The sequence below is a fragment of the Marmota flaviventris genome, chromosome 7, assembly GCF_047511675.1.
Source record: "Marmota flaviventris isolate mMarFla1 chromosome 7, mMarFla1.hap1, whole genome shotgun sequence".
Taxonomy (NCBI): Eukaryota; Metazoa; Chordata; class Mammalia; order Rodentia; family Sciuridae; genus Marmota; species Marmota flaviventris.
Window position 1 is genome coordinate 54,859,046 of NC_092504.1, and position 8,655 is coordinate 54,867,700.

Below are 8,655 nucleotides of genomic sequence, written 5' to 3' on the forward strand. Positions count from 1 at the left end.
GATGTGGCTGATGCAGAAGACTTGAGGCAAATGAATTTATCTGATTTTCAAACAAAAGGGAAAGACAAAGATATTTCTCAATATTAATCCAACATTGATACCTATAAGAACAATCTCTCTGCTGAATGATATTAGAAGTATTAGCTCCATATTTTATGGCTATTACACGTTTGGGAGCAATGTGTCTTACCTTTCAAATGTTTGCTCTGGTTTGGGTTATAATTCCTGTTCTCTGATCCTTCTCTTGAACCTGATCCTTTGGCCCTTTTTTTGTACCTTATAATTGTTCATTTCTTCCCATTAAATGGAAGCCCTTGTATATCTTAACTCTATACTTGGGATTACTTACTGTCACCTCAGATAGGACCAGAATTCACTCAGACTTGAATGGATGCTAATGTTGTATGGGTTTTTAAAAAATATTTAATAGATCTTATAATTTCATTAGCAATAATTGAACATTATTATAATAGTATTAACAGGTACGATTATTATGAAGAATATTATAAAAATGTGAAGTACATATACTAAGTGTAATATTTGTTACTATTCTAATAATGTTTAAGAAATTATTTTGTTAATCACTGAGAAACATAATTAAATGAATAAAATATGTGCAAGTAATATATTCAGGAAACAATGGAATATGGTGCTAGTGAATGCAGTCTACCCAAAGAGAACTGGTGATGCAAGCACACTTTACCAAAAATGTTCTTCAAAAGCTAACTAGCCTACTGAGTGCAGTTATGCATGTCTATAATCTCAGTTATCCAGGAGGCTGAGGCCAGCCTGGGCAATTTAGCAAGGCCTTCTCTCAAAGTAAAAAATAAAAACAGGGGTGGGGATATGAATCAATGGTAGAGAACTCCCCAGTTCAATCCCAGGTACCAGAAAAAAATAAAGTTGGTCTGGGTGAATAACAACTATCTTGCATCTATACACAGCCTTTAATAATAGTGACAGTATTTATTAAGCCCTTTCTATGTGATAGACACTCTACAAAGTGTTTTGCATATGTTAATCTCATTCATTTCTTATTTTGAAAATATTCAATTCACTATGTGCTATAATTATTTCCATATCAAAGAAGGAGGAACAACTGCTCGAAGAGTTTGAGTAACTTGAAAAGTTCGTACGACATAAGAAAAGAATTAGATCAGCAGTAGCAACCTTAAGGATTTCTGGCTTTCAGAACCTGTTGTATTGACATGAGGATAGATTGCCCCATCAGAGTATACTATATCCTCTTATCAAGTATCAGGAATTTATACGAATTACAGACTGCCCAAAACATATAATTTTGTAACACACACGGAATAGCATAAGACCATGTTATCAAAGTAGAATGATCTCAATGAAAATTGTGCATATATATGCCTGTGTTTGTGGATAAACAGAGAGAGCAAGCCATAACCTTTGGCAAAGTATTGTTTAAAGTTTAGCAAAGTGATCATACAATTCCTGTGAATGGATTCCAACTTAAAGTTCTCTGCAAAAGATTGTATGGTGTTCCTGCTGATGTCTGCTTGCTCCATAGTCACATGACAGAAGACTTTGAAATAATGGTCATTGTCCACTAGAATGAACAATTGACTGGGATTCACTGTTACTGTTTTATTCATTTGACTTACTAGCAAAAAATCAATTCCAGTATTCAATTAAAATATAGTATAGTATTCAATTCCTATGTGCGTGTGTGTTGTTGTTGTTTTTTTTTTTTGTTTTGTTTTGTTTTTTGTTACTTACTACATACAACATTCCCTACAAAGTAGAAGATGAATATAATGGATCTTTCTCACATTTATTTTATGGTCTATCAATTCAACATAAGAGAAGGACATACATAACCATAACAAAAATCAACATAGTATATTTTAGTCAGCATATTATAAAAATAATTTATATTTTAGAATCAGTTAAGGTAAAGAACATAGCTTAATGTTATTCTTCATAACATTTATGAAACTTAGTGTTCTCATCTATAAGATAGTAATTTAAAAGACAATTTAAAAGACTGTAATATGTAACAACTAATATAATAATTAACAAATGCTATATTTAAATATACAAAACGTGTAACTATACAACAATAAGATCACAAATTACTATGTAAAATAATACATTCACCATATAATTATATATGTAAATAAATAAAATTATATTTATTAAGTAACAAATATAGTGCCTGAAATAAAGAGATATTTAAAATTGATTATCTTCCTCTGTAATTCCTTCAACTTGTTCTACATAGAGAAAGTGACAAGTGTCTTTAGATGAAATGACACAGGTAAAATATTCAGAGTTATATAGGATAGGGATTGCTGCCAGCTTTTCGGAGGGGAATATAGGAGGAGCAGAGGATAGAAACATCATGAGTAAAAAGAGTTTGATAATTATTTTGAAGTATGGAGCACCTGATTGTGTATACTGAGCAGAGTTCACAAAGGCAAGCCATATTATGCCCTACGAAAACTTTGATATTTGTTTAAACATCTCAGAAACATGATCAGTATTAACAAATTTCTCAAACTATGGCTGTTAAATTTTTTACATTGATGTGTATTCTTGAATTAGGTAGAAAACTAAATATTAAGTATTGAAATATTGAAAAATATTCTAAGAAGCTGTAAAATATTTTGTCACAAGTGAGGGTGTGAACTTGTGATCATGAAAAACTAATCTACTCTTTCCAGAAAATTTTTGAAAATTTGAAAAGGGTATGATTAAAAATATGACTCATGTGTTTATGAAACCTTATGAGTTCAGGAAGAAAGTTCAAATATTTGAGAGAAAGAGTATTCAAATATTTTTCTTATAGATAATGAAAATAAAAGATGTACTTTGCCTAATTGATCACAAAAGGAGCAAGAATGGTATTTATGTTATCAAAATTGGTTATTGTTTTTATAACAGAATTTTCTTTAGAAAAGCTTTGTTTCCTTTCCCTTTATTAAATAAACAAACTTGTCTTTAAAACTTACTTCATATATTATAAAGTACATGAATTCTTAAATAATATGAATATTAAAAATTCATTACACAATATTAAGGAAATGAAGTACCCTAAATGGCTGACATCTTGCATTCCCTTCTACAAGTATCTTCATAAAGATCATGGAGGTAATTTTTGAGACTCATCCTCCCTTTACCATATATCAGATTAAATTTTACTTGTTAATTAACTTTCTGTTACCTAATGAAGGAATAAATTAACTCTCCATTAGAAGGAACTAGGGGTTTAAGATGAATGTTTAAAGAAAAAGATGAGTTCACACTTGGACCAAGACTCTCAGTTTAATGCTTTATAATGCATTTCCCTTGACAACTAACAATTAATTTTGAGATATAAAACCTGGGTAGAAAACCCCCTGCAAATTGTTTCAGAATAGAACTTAAAAGTTTTTAAGTGGAAGCAATGAAATAAACCAAATATTAACCCAAAAGCTTATAATGATTGATATTTGTTTTAGAAGAAAAGATAGAATAAGTCCAAATGTACATTCTACATTGATTTTCATGAGGTTTACAAATTTCTTACCTTAGGTTTGCAGCAGGAACTTTAGTAGTTCTAATTTGTCATCAGGAAGAAATTCAACTTAAATAAATCCTAGCAGGACAAAAGTGATACGATGAGTAATGTGGTCCTCAATGAAGAAAAGATTAAACAGATTTTGTTTACACTTAGCAATGCTCCCAATTACAGTATGAAGCTTACTAATCTCTTGTTAAAGGTATATTCTTCTATTGGTTCTCTGGAAACTATTTGCATTGAATATTGCCTTTACTATCTATTATTGGTATATCTGAAATAATGGCTGACAATGATTATTAATATTGGAATCATTATTAAGACATATATTCTATAATCTCTCTAAATCATGCAATATAAAATTACTATTTTTTTATTCTTAACTATAAAATAATTTTAATGAAATGTGTTTATTCTAGGCATTTATCTGAACTCTATAATGACGAGAGTGAATGATTTTATTGATTTTTGTTTCATTTTAAAAGGTATTATTTTTATTTATTTACTTATTTGGTATCCAGGATTGAGCTCAAGGCTACTTAACCACTGAGCCACATCCCCAGCCTTTTTTGTATTTTGTTTAGAGACAAGGTCTTGCTGAGTTGCTTAGGGTCTCATTAAGTTGCTGAGGCTGGCTTTGAACTCAAGATCCTTTTGCCGCCTCCAGAGACACTGGATTACAGGTATGCACCACCATTCCCGACTTAAAAGATAGTATTTTAGATCATAAATAAATAATGTGTTAAGATTACACACTTTCATTTTGCAATATCCTTGGGAAAGAATTTACCATTTTTTTTGTAACATGTTTTATTTAATTTTGGGGTGCTTAACTAAGTCACATCCCCAGTGCTCCTCAACTATTGTGTTTTTAAATTTTGAGACAGGGTCTTGCTAAGTTGCTTGAGGCTGGCTTCAAACATGAATTCCTCCTGTCACAGCCTCCCAGTTGTTGGGAGTACAGACATGTGCCACCATGCCCAGCTTTGTGTTTTAATGCAAAATAGAATAAATTAAGTTCATATGTCTTTTGGCATAGGGTCCCAAATATGTCATGTTTAATTATAATTAAGTACTTGGGCAGTACATCAGTATTTATTGGTAAACAAATGTGACAATAAATGTCATACAGATCTAAATAGGAAGCAGTTTTTAGAAATACTCTTTGCATGGTGATCCTGGAGAGGATACTAAGGAGTCACCACACAGCTCTTCTAGTTAAAGTCTACTTGGATTGCACAAACCTGACTGCAAATATTTTTGTTGATTCATAGAGTGCAAGTTCAAACTAGACAAAAGAGAATTGATGCATGTTGCATAAAATGATCTATGTTATTCAATTGCTGGCATAATTTAATTATCAGTTAGTAGAATGGATCTTCAAGAAAATATTTCAATATGAGATGCCAGATTAAAACTTCTGAGTTTTTGGACAGTTTATAATAGATTTCTTTTGTCTTCATACCTGGAAAACAGCATGAGTGATAATTCGTTTCATCCCTATATTTTTCACTACAAATCTGTTAGATCATGCCCTATTATTTTTTATGATCTTTGTCACAAAATATAGCTTCAAAGTCAATGTTTTTCCTGCCAAAATGCCAGCATATGTGAGAGTATGTATGTATATTTGAATTACATTATTATTTTGAATCATTTTATCATAATGTGTCCAAGTAATAAACTCATTCAGTAATATGTATTCATTTTAACCCAACAGATTTTCTTTGGTAACTTTGATTTTTAAAATAGTTAGAGCTGGGAATATAGTTCAGTTGGTAGAGTGCTCACCTCACATGCACGAGGGCCTGTGGTTCAATCCCAGCACCACACAAAAAAAATAAATACATACATACTTACATAAATACCTGCATAATATATAATTAGTTTGGGGCTAGAATGTAGCACAATGGTAGAGCACTTGTATGTGATAGGCTCTGGATTAAATCCCAGAACCACAAGGGAAAAAAAAAAAAAATCAAAGGCAGGGTGGGGAAAAAAGCAGCAAATCTCAATTCAAATATAAAGACTATAATGTAAAAGACAGTTTGTTTTCTCATGGAGGAGTTTTATTTGCTATAAATAGTTAAATGTTCAACTTAGAATGATTCAAGACATTAATTTTGAAAACATTGAGTAGGGTGATGTCCAATTTGACAAGAGACTCCAAATAAGGAAAACATGATGAAAGTTGACACACTAGACCTAAAGACTCCCAATGATTCTAATAAGTTTCTATGGAAAAGGGAACTATTCTTCTGTAAAGAGCATCTGCCATAGACATGTTGGGACATGCTGGGACTCACTGAGTTGCTGGCCATAAAGAACAGCAACCATAGAGATGCTGGTTGCAATTGATAAGGAGTTGTAAGGGTCACTAGCCATAGGCATACTTAACAATGACTGGTTACAATCGATAGGAAGCACAGTTCCATGGACATGTGCAAAGAACATGCCCTATTGCAATTACATCATCTCACTGGACATAACCAATGGACATTGACTTTCACTGGGTGTAACCAATCACCAACTTGGTTATATTTAAATCGCTTGTCCACCACATCAAGAGGCTGCTTCTAGGACATCAGTGAGACTGGCCACCTTGATATCCATCCTCAGATGACTCCATCATTCCCTGTCGTCCAACCATTGGCTAGAGAGAACCACTGGACAATGACAACAACAACAACAATGTCTGCTCTTTGGCTAAGGGAAGTCACTTAACCTCTGTCAGGGAGCTTGGGATTGCCCTAGGATTGTGTGATTTGCTTGTAATGGTAATTAGTGTGCATTAAATGTTAGTTGGGGTGCTCCAGCACACCCAACACTTTTTGCATTAATTGTTTATGTTTGATGATTGGTGTGATCCAATATACGCTTGCATTAAAGAAAACCTGCCTCTGAGTAATTATTAACAGCGCAGCTTGTGACATCCTCCTACTCACACTCCCTCACAGATTTGTAGCAAAATTCACGTAATTATCTATTTAGCAAGAAAATTGTTGAAGTTGATGGAGTTTTCCATGGAAATGATCCATTTGACCCCTGTCCAATGACACAGCAATATTTATTGCTTATCATGAAGAGGCTAAAGTATCTCCAATATCAAGGTTTACAAATAAGCTGATTTACAAGACAGCAATATTGCTTATCAGTATTTAAAAAGCACTTGACAAATTCTTATCAAATATATTCTTATCATTTTAAGAGTTATGTTTTCCCATGTGTATAATTTATCACTATGAAAATTTCATCACAAAACTTAGTAACTTCAAACAACAATCATTTTACCGGCTACCAGTTTTGTGAGTCAACTAAGTACGCGCGCGCACACACACACACAAACACACCATGTTGGTTCTACATCTCTAGAAAATCCTAATTAGCTAGGTGAGGTGGCCCATGCCTATAATCCCAGTGACTTGCAAGGCTGAAGTAGGAAGGTCGAAAATTCAAAGCCAGCCTCAGCAACTTAGTGAGGCCCTGAACAACTTAGTGAGACCCTGTCTCAAAAATAAACAGCAGGCTGGGTTTGTGGGTTAAGCCCCCCTGAGTTCAATCCCTGGTATAAAGAGAGAGAAAGAGAGAGAGAGGTAAATAAAATCCTAACCAATTAACTCTACTTAGATTGTCTAAAATGTCATTGATAGTGTCTGCTGCTCACACTCTTGTAACAGTGTTCTGAGACTGTCCTGTGAAGAGCCGCCACGTAGCTTGGACCTTAGCACTAACCTAAGAGAGTGAGAGTGATATCTGCAAAGCTTCTTAGGGACTGTACTTTGAAGTCACATTTTACCTCTGTAGAGTTCTAGTAGGTCAAATAAGTTCACTAGCCCAGCTTAGAGTCAGAGCAGGAGCCATTATGACAACCATACTGCAGTCTATTGCACAATGCACTCTCAAGGAGCTCCTCTTATTTAACAGCCTCAGAACAATTGTCTTCTCCTATGATCAATTTCATACACTTTAATTTTTTCAATATGAATTTTCATTGCATTCCATGACACTTTTAGTTTTCTGTGCTTTAACATTTATGGAACACTTCCATGTGCTATTTTCAGTACTTTATGTAAATTAACTAATTTAATTTTACCACAGCTTTTCAATTAGGTAATATTATTATTTACATTTTCCCACAAAAACAATCTAGGACATAGAAAGTTTATCTACCTTACCCATGTGACTAAAAGATTTAATGATTCAGTTAGGATTTGGATGTAGGCTTTAAGACTACAACATCTACATGCTTAACCATAATGTGATTAAAGCATAATTTTTAAAACTTTATCTTATTTATTATTTTCTATGAATTTTGAATGCAAGAATAGATAATATTCTCACTGGTCAAATACAATAAGATCTATTAGACTATGACTGATAAATAACTGAAGAGAACATTGCCTTTGTCTTTTTCCTACTTGATGCTAGCAAATTCCTTTCACTCATCTTTCACTCCAAACAAAACAAACAAAAATGTAAAACCCCAAAGTAAAACAAAACAAACCTTAAGCCAACTATTAATAATATATTCCAAAACTATTGTTAAAAATATATTAAATTTAAGTTAGTATTCATTAACAGGAAATCCATTACTAAAATGTGTATACCAATAGGACTAAAAATAAATTTGTATATTTAATTCCATGGGGAAAAGGAAGTTGATGAAATCCAACATTCAATTCTATATTGAAAAATAGTGCATTCAATAAAAGAGAAATTAATTTTCTTCAAATGACTTATAAATCAGTTTTACAAGGAAATCTTAGAATCATTTCTATGAAATTTTAAAATAAGACAAAAATGGAATTATCTTCATTACAATTGTAAACATAATTTTAGAACTACAAACAATAAAATTAGACAAAGAGGGTAACTAGTCTTGTAAATATTGGAAAGGAAGACATAATTTATCTTTAGTTTTAGTTCATTTAAATGTATATTTGGAAGAATATTACAAAGTACAAGTGAATACATACAGGAAATTAAAAGATATAAAATTTAAATTGAGATATGAGTAGAACTTTATACAAATAGTGAATAGTAGACATACTATAAGAAAGTTAAGTTTTTCATAATACCAACACAAAAGATAACAGTACTAGGTTTTAATTTAACGAGATGTATAC